Genomic DNA, 15,596 nt, shown 5'->3' on the forward strand with positions numbered 1-15,596 from the left:
GGTTGGTGATGTCATTTCCTACGGTGATCATTTTCTCATGGGTTCAGGTTGGAATGCCATGCTTCTAGGAATTCTCGTGCATGTCTCTGTTTGGCTTGTCCTACGATGGATGCATTGTCCCAAGCGGTGTCCTTCTTCATCCATATGTAAGGATACTAGTGAGAATGGATCATGTCTTTTTGTTCATGTATCCTGCTGGCTAGTTTTCTGCCTGTTTGTCCTATGTAGTATTTGTTACAGTTCTTGCAAGGTATCTTGTAAATGCCATTAGTTTTGCTTGTTGTCAGTATAGGGGCTTTCAAGTTTATTAGCTGCTATTTTGCTGACTACACTATTAGAAGAACCAGAGACACATACACCAAACACCACCAACCATCTGCAAGGACAATATTGTCAAGCTAGTGGACCAATGCCTTACCACCCACTCACCTTCAACAACAAAACCTACAGACAAACCAACAGAACAATCATGGGATCTCCGATATCAGGGTTCCTAGCAGAGGCAGAAATGCAGAGACTCGAATAAACAGCTCTGCCAACTATCCAACCCAAACTTTGGGTATGCTACGTGGATGACTCCTTTGTCAACACTAAATGAAACAAATCAGAGGAAACCTTCAAGACCATCAATAATACCCTTATTGTCATAAAATTCATTAAAGAAGAGGGAAGCAACAATAAACTGCCATTCCTGGATGTCGCAGTAGAGCAACAGCCAATGGAACTTCAAACCTGCGTCTACAGGAAAACAATACATACAGAGCAAATATTGAACTACAGAAGTAATCATCCCAACATCCACAAACGAAGCTGCATTAGAACATTATTTCAATGCGCCACCTCATACTGCAGCACAGAGGAACTATGAAGGGCAGAGGAAAATTGCATATACAGTATATTCAAAAAGAACGGGTACCCAATGAAGCCAGTCTGCCAATTTCTCAGCAACAAACCCAAACAAGCAGACAAAACATGTCCAGAAGCCCTAGCCACGCTCCTCTACATGAAATACATCTCAGAAATGACTGCCAGACTACTCAAACTCCTTGGCATCATGGTAGCCCACAAACCCACCAACACACTAAAACAGCAACTAATGAACCTGAAAGACCCTATGCAAACTACAAGCAAAACTAATGTCATTTACAAGATACCTTGCAAGAACTGTAACAAACACTAGCCAGCAGGATACATGAACATCAACTAGCCACAAAAAGACATGAGCTGAAAATGTGTTGCTGGAAAAGTGCAGCATATCAGGCAGCATCCAAGGAGCAGGAGAATCAACGTTTCAGGCATGAGCCCTTCTTCAGGAAAGCTGATCTCCAGCATCTGCAGTCCTCACTTTCTCCTACAAAAAGACATGACCTACTCTCACTAGCATCTTTACGTATGGATGAGGAAGGACACCACTTTGACTGGGACAACGCATCCATTGTAGGACAAGTCAAACAGAGACACGCACGAGAATTCCTAGAAGCGTGGAATTCCAAACCGAACTCTATCAATAAACACTTTGACTTGGATCCCATTTACCACCCCCTGAGAAAAAGATCAGAAAATGACATCACCATAGGAAATGATGTCACCACAGGAAATGACATCACCAAACACAAGGAAACCCAAACATATAAATAGAAAGTGGGCTACACCACCAGTGCTTCATCCGGAGGCTCACTGAAGATGTCCAAAAATTAACCTTCGAGCTCAGCGAGTAAACCTACATCCAGATCCTCATCCTGAGCTACAAATCTTCTCAAAACCCACTAATATAAATCATTACTTCGTTAATATTTTGTACTCTACCCTAACGAGAATGTCAACAGCATGACATGATACTAAAGAGATTCATTAAACTAATACCAGGAATAATTTTGATGAGAAACTGAAGCCGCATTCATTAAAATAATGATCAAGGGGATCTGCTCGGAATATTCAAAATCTTGAGGACCTTTGATAAAGTAAATTGGGGAGAAACTATTTCTGCCGATTCTTATCTATCATAGCTGTAAAGCTTTTAATGAAGATTTTTCATTGGGCTAACTGAGAAAAAGGATCACCTTTATGTTATATACCAAACAAAAAACCACCTTTATAGATGAAAGTGGACAAAAATAACTTTAACGATTTATATTTAAATGGACCATAAAAATAAAGAAAAATGAGCTTCCAGTAATTAGAATTACTTCAATTTAACACCATTGACAAAATAACCAAGTGACAGGTTGGGAATTTTTATTTTAAAATTGTCATAATTGGGAGTTGAGATTCCCTACTAGAACTTAGTGAAAACAAAATCCATTGCAGTTTTTAAATGGGAAGTGAATTCAATATTATAAAAAATGTAAAAAGCGTGGGGCAAGGGCTGAGTTTTGGAACTAAAAGGGTGGTCCTAATAGTCAGATAACTTCAGTAAGATGGACTGATATCTGAAGATCAAGGTGTAATTGCATCAACTCTTTTAATTCTGATGAAAATCAACGTAATTTGTAATAGGGCTTCTCCTGCTGCTTTTGTCACAACTTTGTACTGTTCTGATCACCAAAGAACCAATTTTCACTGATACCAAAATGGGAGACAAATTTATCTGCCTGTTGTCAAGATTAAAAATCACACAACACTAAGTTATAGTCCAGCGGGTTTATTTGGAATTAGTAGCTTTCAGAGCACTGGTCCTTCATCAGGTAACTATCTGAAAGCTAGTACTTACACATAAACCTATTGGACTATAACCTGGTGTTGTGTGATTTTTAATTTTGTCCACCCCAGTCCGACACCAGCTTCCCCACATCATGTCATCGACAGGTGGAATTAATTTCTCATTTCAGTGTTGCTTTTCATCCAGTGTTGTTTCAGTGAGCTTCGATGTAACTTAGCAGTTAGGGTACTGATCTGTGGTTAATAAATTCCAAAAAGAAGAAGAAAAATCAGCTGACAGAAACAAATGCAACATGCAAGTGCAGAGGCCATCTTTATACTGGGAGCACTAACATTTCTGGCATCATGCATGATTTTTCACTCCCTAATTCTGTTCATGGTGCTGATCTTGGAAGATCGTTGAGATACAGCAGCTTCAACATCTGAACAGAGGAGTAAAAATATCTGATCTCAATGTCAGAATAATGGAGTTAATCTGAATTTCCATCAATTTTTGATGACTATCTGAGAACCATGCTTTTTGAGTTAGGTTTTAAGTTGGACAATCGAGTATCTGATAATAGCACGATTTCTTAACCAAATTATTCTTATATACTTTACTTTTGCCTGCATGATCTTATCTATACTAAACCATTGATGTACTTTGGACATTGTTTTTATTGGGTTAGCTGCTTGAATGGAAAATTGCAATGTGTACACTTGAGTTGATCTGTTTTATGCAAGCAAAGCTGGAGAATGTAGTAAATTGACAAGTAATTTGAAGGTCAAATTAAGCTAAGAATTTGCTGTTTGACATCATTCCAGTCAGCTATGTCTAGAAGAGAAATTTTGTACTCAGTATTCCTTTCCAAGGCCAACAAAAGATCACTTGCATACAAACCCGTGGTGAGATATGCCAACTATTGCTTTGTTGTGTGCTTCAACTGAGTAGGAGAGTCAATTCATTCTAGATCAGGGAAAGCAATATCTCTACCTTGTACATAATTATCTGGGTGATGCCTTACTGAATAGAAAGTAAGGTTTTTTATGATCATGGTGGGCTTTGAATTGCTAACCATGTTGTTAGTAAGAGAATGGCATATCTTGAGATCAATGATTGAACTCTAACAATGATATGTAACAGATAGATAAACGTGGATTTAGTGACAGATGGACGAGAAACTGTTCCCAAGAGGCCTTCCATTTCCTTAAGGATGACTCCAAAGGACTTCAAAGGCACTTGATACCAAATGGTGCTGGCAGAAGGTTGGCAATCCAGAGTTTTTAACATTGATCAACTTCAGGACAGTTAGTGCCACATTTGTGTTGAAAGAGATCGTAGCCAGGGATGAATGCTGGCTCACTCAAATCCTGACTGTTGCAGGTTCATAAATGGATCAAGGATTGCATTATAGAGATAAATAACCTCATACTAGTTAGTGTCAGCTAAACCATATGTCTGATGCATTGCTTTTTAAAAGCTGTAATACATTATACAAGGAGATAAAATTAATTTATGATTTGGAATAAATATTGCTGGAAATGTTAAGTTTTATTTTTGTTTCTATTTCTGGAAATAGAATATTAATTTTTTTAAAATGTGGCTTCTTAGATTTATTTTTATAATTGTTGCTCTTTAAAGTAGGTTTGATATTATAGTATTTTATGCAGAATTGACCATATCCTTCAATTTTATCCAGTGTACAATCTCTATTTTAAAAACTTCGTAACCCATTGTTGATTCAGATTATTACTGATTAAAAATGTCCAACACTGAAAAATAATTGTTTTAATTATATAATAGACAAGGGAAGTTTTCTGAAGCTCTTTCAGTTGGTTAATGAACATTTCACATTGCTGATTGAACCAAACTAGTGAAACATTTGAAGAGAATCTGGTTAACTGCTTCTATTCCCAGCAGCTGTTGCATCATTTGCCAACAAATCAATGCAGCTCCACATGACATCAGCCGCTAGTCAACATGGACTAAACCGTTGCAGATTCATTGTCTGCTATGGTAATGTTCTTTAATGACCTTTTCCCATCATATTGGTCATTTACCTTCATTTCTACTACAGATCCCTCTTCCTAATACACTCCTGTCAAGAAAGTGGAACTCATCATAGTCGGTGTCATTGCCATTTTGACCAGATTCTGGTCCTATCTAATTTGACTGCCCTTAAGCAAGTAATGCATGGCTGCACTATACAGTAACATAAATTAAGAAAAAGGTCACAACTTCAGTGAAGTTGCCATGTATGCATGAGATGTAAGCTCATTACCTTGGCTGATGATTCCAGTACATCTTACTGAGTATTGCCTTATATAACCCTATTGCCTTTTGGTTGCAGTAACAGCTAGTTAAATTAATTGTCTCTCAAAGCAGCCACGAAGAATTAGCCGTTTATCTCATCTCTTTTGAAAACTGCCTGGGGTTTGTTTTGACCTAAGGGTGAACACAGGCTATCAGACAATCTATGACAAAAGGACAACCCTTTTCCAATATCTTGTTTCAGAATACAATTTTGATCCTATTTGCTGATCACCATAATTTGAACTTGACTGGATGTGATATCTACAAGTGCCAATTAGGTACACTTTTCATGGAACAGTATATATAGTCTCCATTTACCAGTCTGAACTGAAGTCAGGCAGTAGACTGATTGGCACATGGCAGCACAATGCAAGATGACTCAAGGTCCTGGGCAAAGGTGCATGGGTTCTGGGTTATGGGGCTGGAGGACAGTATAGGAAGAGGAATTCCTTGCACCCCCAAGGGAAAAGAGTCCCTCCCACCCTTCCTCCTGCAGTGGTTGGTACCACCTCAAGGAGAAAATGAGGTCTGCAGATGCTGGAGATCAGAGCTGAAAATGTGTTGCTGGAAAAGCGCCGCAGGTCAGGCAGCATCCAAGGAACAGGAAATTTGACATTTCGGGCATAAGCCCTTCTTCAGAAATCTCAAGCCCATATTCCATTTTACATCCAGTTCACTGGAGTCCCCTAACATGGTGCCTTTTTACTATTGACTCCTATAAGTAATCCAATAAATTAGAGTAGCACTGTGCTTACTCTTCTTAGGTGAAACCCCAAGAGAACTTGCAGAATAAATGTTACTCAAGTCTCCCAGAAAGTTTCCCAATGTGTATCAGAGATCTGCTTGACAGCTGCAGCCACAGGTGAATAAAAAATGGTGAGTATTCCTTTAAACAGAACTTGATATCCACATCAATGCCATGTTTACTTCCAAACAATTGACCACTTTTAGGAAAGTGTGTTAGGATAAGAACAGTCAGAAACCAACTTAATGAATGTTAGTGGAATACCTAAGTGGGAATTAGTAACTTAATGAACCTCTACCTAGTTTTGCTAGGGCAAGATTCATGTTATCAACCACAATGGCACCTTGCACCAAAAATGGCCTGAAAAGGGCTTCAGCTCAAAATTTCATCTTGGTCACTTTGGAGGCTCTTAATATGTCTCTGCCAATGTTGCCTCTCATCTGTCTTTCCCATGGGAAATACTTGGTCCTGGTTCATTCCACTCCTGAGTTAGCAGGCAAGATTTGGGATCAAGGAAATGAGTGCCTTATCCAAACAGCTAATCTGATTTTCTTTTAGTGATAACAATATTTTGATCTTAACTAAAGTCTGTGCATCATTTTGATGATCAATGTATGCATGTATTTTAAAAGTACAGAGGAAATGTATTTGGAATGATAATGATACATTTATTTCCAAATCATCTTCTCCCTGACAATAATGTCAACTTGACCAGCATTAAAACCCTGAAGGGATCCATTGTTGGAGTGTACAGAGAGCCATTGAAAAGTCTAATAATATCACAAGTAACTTTTCTCTTTTTTTCAACCTTTTGAATTTGAATACCTTGCTTTATCTCACATGTACACACACCATTGGTTAGTATGGTGGGACATCAATAGAACTTGACTTCGTAATATTCAAGTTGGGAGTAAAACGACCAACTCAGTTTAATTTTGTTTTAAATTTCCACTAGAGTTTACAAGAAGCAAAATTGTGCTGTGTTTCTGAATTTTGGCATTTGTCTTTCTTAACCTGGCACACAATGAAAAACGGGTAAAAAATGAGGTCTGCAGATGCTGGAGATCACAGTTGAAAATGTGTTGCTGGTTAAAGCACAGCAGGTGAGGCAGCATCCAAGGAATAGGAAATTCGACGTTTCGGGCATAAGCCCTTCATCAGGCTTATGCCCGAAACGTCGAATTTCCTATTCCTTGGATGCTGCCTAACCTGCTGTACTTTAACCAGCAACACATTTTCAACACAATGAAAAACAGCAGCATTTAGCTGAAGAGAGAAGAGAATGGGGTTGGTGTGTGGTGCTGGGTCTGGGTGGGGTGCTTTTGGAAGGGTCAGTAAAGTGCAGACTTGATGGACCAAATGGCCTCTTTATGAACAGTAGCTATTCTGTGTTTTCTCATAGAAACAATGTTACAATGTATTGCATCCAACCCTCCTGCTTATTACGCAGAAGTATTAGGCGATAAATACTTCAACATTTATAATACATTAAATTTTTCCCATTCAACAGTTTAATGTTTGCTGATAATTACGAGGCTTCTATCTAAGGGATATAATCTTTCTGTATCTATATGTGGATGATCTCTTCTCTAATTAAAAAAATATGATGGTTGCATGTTGCTGAGTCACAGATCAGATTTAAGGGAGATGAACAATAACTAAAAACAACTTGTATTTACATAGATCCTTTAAAATTTTCCCAAAGTTGGTCAGAAGACTGCTTTCAAACAAAATTTGACATAGGAACCATATAAACTACAGATGTTCATCGCACTGATTCCAGGCACAGCAGGATGATCATGTGAGGGATAATTGAGGAGGTTGGGTCTTAGAAGAATGAAAGGTAATCTTTTGAAACATCAGAAATTCTTAAAAGAATAAATAGAGTAGTTGTAGAAAAAAAAGTTTCTCCTGGCTGTGAGGTCTGAGGGGACACAATCTCAAGATAAGGGACAAGCTATTTAGGACTGAGATGAGGAAGTTCTTCATTCAGTGGTTGGTGAATCTTTGGAATTCCCTACTCTAAAGGCAGTGGAAGTTCAGTCATTGAGCATATTAAAGGGAGAAAAAGGTAGATCTATTAAAGATACCAAGGGATGTGGGGGTAGTGTAAGATTATGGTGTTGGGGTAGGAGATCCTTATGTAGTTGAATGGTAGACCAAAGTGAAGGGACAGTGTGGCCTTCTCCTGCTCCTATTCCCTATGCTTCTATGTAAAGAGCTTTCAGAAAGATGACTAAAATGTGTATCAAAGAGGTAAAGTTTTAAGAAGCAGCTTACAGGAAGAACAACAAGTCCAGAGATGTACAGGTTTGAGGGGAATGAAATTCCAGAGCTTAAAGTGTCAGTATCTAAAAGCACACCCACCAAGTAATTAAAATGAGGACTGTACAAGAGGCCAGAATTTTAAAAGTCCCATATTTTAGATACTGTAAGGCAAAAGGAAGATTGCAGTAGTAGGAAGAAGCAGGCTGGATCCATGTAATTCATGGTCTCATGGAAATGAATGTTAAAATCGAGGTGTTATTTAAGCAGGAGTTAATGTCGATCAGAAGGTGTTATATAAGAGTCTGAAAGGATTAACACTGAGGAGTGCCACATGCATTACCCACAATGATGATGCTATGTAGACTTGTAGGTGAAGTCAAACGACTGAGACCCAGAGACTTCGGAGAATTGTAAAAGAATCTCAAACCTGGTAAGAACCACACTGCAATAGGAAAGTTGATACAAAATGTGAATTGGCTGCATTGTGAGAGAGCAATCTTGATTCAGTTCCATGGTAAAATTGGAGCCTTCATGAGTAGAGTTTAAAAATCCCTTGTTTTATTTTAAATTCACTGTGGGATGTGGGCGTCATGGCTGGTATTTATTGCCCGTCCCTAGTTGCTCTTGAGAAGGTGGTGGTGAGCTGCCTTCTTGAATCTCTCAGTCCAAAATATTAGGAAGAATCATAGAGATGTACAGCATGGAAACAGACCCTTCGGTCCAACCCATCCATGCCGACCAGAACATAGAACATAGAACATAGAAGGATACAGCGCAGTACAGGCCCTTCGGCCCTCGATGTTGCGCCGACCGAATCCTACCTAACCTATACTAGCCCAATAACTTCCAAATGCCTATCCAATGCCCGCTTAAATGACCATAAAGAAGGAGAGTTCACCACTGATATGGGCAGGGCATTCCATGAACTCACAACCCGCTGTGTGAAGAATCTACCCCTAACATCTGTCCTATACCTACCACCCCTTAATTTAAAGCTATGTCCCCTAGTAACACCTGACTCCATTAGCGGTAAAAGCAGATATCCCGACCTAATCTAGTCCCACCTGCCATCGCCCGCTCATATCCCTCCAAATTCCTCTTTAATGTTGCAATTGTACCGGCCTCCAACACTTCCTCTGGCAGCTCATTCCATACATGTACCACCCTCTATGTGAAAACATTGCCCTGTAGATCTCTTTCATATCTTTCTCCTCTCACCCTAAACCTATGCCCTCTAGTTCTGGACGCCCCCACCCCAGGGAAAAGCCTTTGTCTATTTATCCTATCCATGCCCCTCATAATTTTGTAAACCATTATAAGGTCACCCCTCAGCCTTCGACGCTCCAGAGAAAACAGCCCCAGCCTGTTCAGTCTCTCCCTATAGCTCAAATCATCCAACCCGGGCAACATCCTTGTAAATCTTTTCTGAACTTCTGAAAGAAGTTTCACAACATCTTTCCGATAGGAAGGAGACCAGAATTGCACGCAATATTCCAACAGTGGCCTAACCAATGTCCTGTACAGCTGCAACATGACCTCCCAACTCCTGTACTCAATACTCTGACCAATAAAGGAAAGCATACCAAACGCCTTCTTCACTATTCTATCTACCTGCGACTCCACTTTCAAGGACCTTTGAACCTGTGCTCCAAGGTCTCTTTGTTCAGCAACACTCCCTAGGACCTTACCATTAAGTGTATAAGTCCTGCTAAGATCTGCTTTCCCAAAATGCAGCATATTGCTGGGAAGACTTCATTTTAGAGTTGAACCAATTGGAATACAAAATTGTACATCTTGGAGGAAACAATTTCTGAGATAGAGTTTCCAAATTGGATACTGATTAAGAAGCTAAATAAGTAAGTACACTTCTTGACATAATTGGGAGTATAGATGTTGATGTTATACACCATCAAGGGAGAAAAGAAGCAATAGATACTTCTGAAGAGGCAGAAAGCAATCATTTAAATGGAGAATGACTGCCAAAAGCTGCAGCACAGAAGGATTTGTGGGTTATAGAATAGAGTCCCTACGGTGTGGAAGCAGGCCATTCAGCCCTTCGAGTCCACACTGCCCCTCCGAGGAGCATCTCACCCAGACCCACCTCTTATCCTTGTAACCCTGCATTTTCCATGGCTATCCACCTAGCCTTGAAGAGTGTGATGTTGGAAAAGTACAGTAGATCAGATAGCATCTGAAGAGCAGGAGAATAGACGTTTCGAGCATAAGCTCTTCATCAGGAATGAGGGGGTGGCTCAAGGGGGCTGGGAGATAAATGGATGGGGTTGAGGATTGGGGGAAGGTAGATGGGAATGTGATAGGTAGACAAAGTAGGGGATGAAGGTGATCAGTCAGGGAGGAGGGTGGAGCGGATAGGTGGGAAGGAAGATGGACAGGTAGGACAGGTCAAGAATGTCGTGATGAGTTGGAAGGTTGAATCTGGATAAGGTGGGGGAAAGGGGAAATGAGGAAACTGGTGAAATCCATGTTCATCCCATGTGGTTTGAGGGTCCCAAGGCGGAAGATGAGGCATTCTTCCTTCAAGCGTCAGTGGGAAGGGTTTGGCAGTGGAGGAAGCTCAGGACCTGCATGTCCTTGGTGGAGTGAGAGGGAGTGTTAAAGTGAGCTGAACACTTTAACACCCCCCTCCCACTCTGCCAAGGACAAGCAGGTCCTGAGCCTCCTCCACTGCCAAACCCTTACCACTCGATGTTTGGAGGAAAAACGCCTCATCTTCTGCCTAGGATGCTCCAACCACACAGGAGTTTCCTCATTTCCCCTCCCCCACCTTATCCCAGATCCAACCTTCCAACTCAGCACTGCTCTCTTGACCTGTTCTTACTGTCTATCTTCCTTATAGCATTAATGATATGATGAAGGCATTAAAAGTAAGATCAGCTAATTTGCTGTTGACAAAAAGCTGGGTGGCAGGATGAAATGTGAGGAGGATGTTATCAGAATATGGGTGACAGGCTAGGTGAGTGGACAGATGCATGGCAGATACAGTTTAATGTGGATAAATGTGTGGTTATCCACTTTGGTGGCAAGAACAGGAAGGCAGGTTACTATCTAAATGGAGCCAAGTTAGGTAAAGGGGAGGTACAATGAGATCTAAGTGTTCTTGTACATCAATCAATGAAAGCAACCAGCAGGCAGCAGTGAAGAAAACTAATGGCATGCTGGCCTTCATAAGAAGAGGAATTGAGTATAGGAGCAAAGAGGTCCTTCTGCAGCTGTACAGGGCCCTGGTGAGACCGCACTTGGAGTATTGTGTGCAGTTTTTGTCTCCAAATTTGAGGAAGGACATTCTGGCTATTGAGGGAGTGCAGCATAGGTTCAGGAGGCGAATTTCTGGAATGATGGGACTACCACATGTTGAAAGATTGGAGTGACTGGGCTTGTATACACTGGATGAGAGGGGATCTGATTGAGATGTATACGATTATTAAAGGATTGGACACTCTGGAGGCAGGAAGTATGTTTCTGCTGATGGGTCCAAACCAGAGGTCGCAGTTTAAAAAATTCAGAACAGAATTGAGGAGAAAATTCTTCACCCAAAGAATCATGGATATATGGAATGCTCTGCCCCAGAAGATAGTGGAGGCCAAGTCTCTGGATACTTTCAAGAAAGAGATGGATAGAATTCTTAAAGATGGTGGAAAGAAGAGTTATGGGGATAAGGCAGGAACAAAATACTGATTGTGGATGATCATCCATGATCACAATGAAAGGTGGTGCTAGCTTGAAGGGCCTACTCCTGCACCTGTTGTCTATTGTCTGCAGTGCTCACCTTCCTCCAAATCCACCTAGCCTGCACATCCCTGAACAATTTAACATGGCCAATCCACCTAACTTGTGCATCTTTGGACTGTAGGAGGAAATTGGAGCACTCGGAGGAAACCAATGCAGACACAGACAGAATGTGCAAACTCCACACAGACTGTCACTTGAGGGTGGAATTGAACCCAGGTCCTTGATACTGTGAGGCAGCAGTGCTAACCACTGAGCCACCATGCCACCCCATACAGCATAGAAATAAGCCCTCCGGCCCACCATGTCTATGTCGACGAAAACCACCAAACTACACTAATCCCATTTACCCACACTAGGTCCATTGCCTACTATGCCCTGACAATTAAAGTGCTCATCCATATGCTTCTTAAATGAATCCTAGGGAAATAAATAATCATACAGCATGAATCACAAAAAAACTAGCGTCTAGGTTCAGTGGATAATGAGGAAAGCAAATATAATGTAGACCTTCATTTCAAAGGGAATGGGGTATAAAAATAAGGAGATTTTGTTAAAACTATAAAAGGCACTGGTCAAACTACCGTCCTTTATGTATGTATTGGCATTGGAGGCTGTCCAGAGAAAGTTCACTGAGTTGATCTTGGATCTGGAAGACTTTTCATATAAAGAGAGGGTGAGTGCATTGGGTATATACTCATTGGAGTTGAGGAGAATGAGAGAAACACATTATTGAAAAGTAAGATGTTTAAGGAGCTTGATCGGGTACATGTGAAGAGTTTGTTTCCCCGGTAGGAAAATCTACGATAAGAGGACATAATATCAGAGGAAGGGGTCATCTATTTAAGACAGGGATGAGGAGGAATTGTTTTTTTTCTCAGAGGGTAGTTAATCTGTAGAGTTCTATTCCACAGAGGGTTGTCAAGGCGAAGTAGATAAATATATTCAGGGCTGAGATAGACAGATTTTTAGTCATTAAGGGAATTAAGGATTATTGGGGAATGGTGGGAAAGTGAAGTTTAAGATTATGAAATATCAGTCATGATTCCATTGAATGAGCTGAATGGCCTCCTACCGCTCCTACATCTGATGGTTTTATGGTCTCAGCCTTCCCAATAGCTAGCACAGTCTGCTTCATTAGAGATACAGCTGAAGTCATGACTGGTCACTGGTGGATAGTCTTTAGATTGATATTACATATTTTATAATCATACAGTTGCTCAACAATATAGGTGTTATATATTAGCTGAGTGAAAACTTTTAAACATTTGTCTATTAATCTGCTTTCGTTCATATCTGTAAACAATGGTAGGTATTTATTCCATTAAAAGTTCAGATTTAAATGTTTATTCAGTAGTCTCCATCACAACTGATAATAGTAACAGTTAGATTGGCGAAGTAATGAGGAAGGATTGTTTTAATGATAACGCTGGCAGATTGGTGAACAAAAGCAGTGGGTAAAATTTATTCCAGCTTCAACTTGAGTATTTCATCATTTTATGATAATACCTGTCTCAAAGTCAATTTAAAATGATTTATATTGCATTCATTACGTGTAGCTAGTCTATCTTTTCCAGAATTGTGCAGACCTCCATATTTATTTAAGACATTGACAGAAGAACAACCAGTGAGATATGATTTTTACGTGACTTGTTGAAATAATTTGGGATCTGTGGTGGAAGCAAACTAAATAGTAATCTTGAAAAGAAAATTGGATATATATTTGAAAAGAAAAACTTGCAGGACAGAGGGCGAGAAATAGGGAGAGTTAGAAAAATTGGATAATACTTTCATCGTGTTGGCATATAGATGATGATCAGAATGTCCTCGTTCTGCATATATGATTTAAATAATCCCAATCTGATGTTAGAAATACATTCTTTACAAAGATTGAACAAGGACTTACAAAGACCATGAAATGGTCTTCTCGATAGAATAGCAAACATTCTGGGACCAGTCAAAGATGCTGCTATGGGACAGTTTTTAATCCCTATGGAGGAAATGAGCTAGGACTCCCTCATCAGTACAATATTTATCTTTGTCATCATATTGTACAGGGAAATGTGAATTTTCACCATTTGGTGGAGCAAGAGGCCACAAGTCTAATCATTTCAATGACATTTTTCTGGCCCTTGCTAGCTTTCTGATATATTGTACCAGGTTTAGTTTAATGACAAATGCCTCGCTTTAGTTCAAGAATCGAATTGAAGTCAAATTGAGTTGTCAGTAAAATCAGTAAAAATGCTGTTGATGATAATATTTCACAGGACAGAAAAGTTAGAGGAGTAGAAATTAAAAGAGAGAATACACAGCAGACATCACAAACTACAGATCTAGCTTAAATAAACATGTCAGAGATGATCGTGAAAGTTCCAAAACTTTAATCCCCTTAAAGGTGGGTTTGTGCATTGTGTGTGTTTATAGATTAGCTATGAGAAAAGCTAATGTAGTTGTCATAAGAATTTTCATTCCGAACCATTTTTCCCTTAACTGCTGACCAACCTGTGAGGCACTTCTAGAATGTTCTAGTCTTATCTTTTCTCCCTTAATTATTATGTACAGTGTCTTCTCATATTGTTTTCTACCCTTATGACTTTGATTGATGAAGACAACTGAAAAACGATATGCATTTTTATGGGTTGGGCATCAGAACTTCAGTGCACTGTCTGCTGAGAATTATTGTGTATCATGATATCACCACTGGCCAATAATGCGACACAGTAATCCAGCTACAGTGAACTCTGAATTTTTACAATGCAGCCACTGGTACAACCATTGTACAAATGTCACTGAATTATATACAGGTATTGATTGGTTGGTTGTTGAAAATGATAGGTATTTCTTTTTGTAAAATACATGATGCATCTCTCATGCATTTATTCATATAGCTTCTACTTCTCAGTATTTTTATGTTTTTGACAGTATTATTACTTGACAGTCAGACCCCTGACTGAAACAAGGCTTGATAAACTTTTTTTTTGGTTTTAAGGAAGTGGTCTTTCACTGAAACATTAGCATGCAATACTGCAGACTCAGTTTTAACAATAAAGCTGAAGTTTATCACGCAAAATAAATAAAGCTAAAATAGAATAAACCAAACTCTTTACATGTTGCACCACTTTAAACACCTGTAAAATACAATCTAATTAATCCCAAAAGTAGTACTTTACTGTACTCATGCCAGAAAGATTTCTGTTTTGATATCCAAAAGGGTTAACATAATAATGGCATTAATTCCCCATTTTGACAATCTGATAGCCTCTTCCGGGATCCTTCATATAACTGAGTTTACACATTCTCAGCTTCAAATAACTCCTTCAGGGTTATAATCAAACATTTCTGGTCTGGAACTTTCGAAATAAACTGCTTATACTGAAGTAAGCTATTTATTAAAGGTTTCTAAATCATCTCCTTTTGTCAAGAGCAGCTGTTTTACACAGTTGGCTTCAGCCAAGACTTCTGAAAAACTGTTAAACTAAACCCAAAGGCCTTATTTTTCAAGCTATGGGTGTTTCCCCTAACCAAAAAGAAAAAACAACACTATCTGATCTTCCAAACTGAAAACCTAATACACAACTGTTTACTTTGGCCATTCTGAAAAACTTCCCAATACAAATAAATTCCTATTAGTCTCCTAAACTATCCATCTCAGACTGTTTTAAAATGAAATCATTATGGCCACAACCACAGAAATACCTACAAATTAATAATTAATTTTTTTCAGTACAGAGACAACCCCATATGTCACTAGTTCAAAATTCAAAAATCCAAAAGAAATTGGATTGAAATATATATAAATCACACCTCTTACATCACAGCTGTGCTTCAAGCAGTTGATTGGCTGACAAGAGCTGGGCAGGTGGTGTCAGCCCTACCAAATTGTGT

The sequence above is a fragment of the Hemiscyllium ocellatum genome, chromosome 10, assembly GCF_020745735.1.
Source record: "Hemiscyllium ocellatum isolate sHemOce1 chromosome 10, sHemOce1.pat.X.cur, whole genome shotgun sequence".
Lineage (NCBI taxonomy): Eukaryota > Metazoa > Chordata > Chondrichthyes > Orectolobiformes > Hemiscylliidae > Hemiscyllium > Hemiscyllium ocellatum.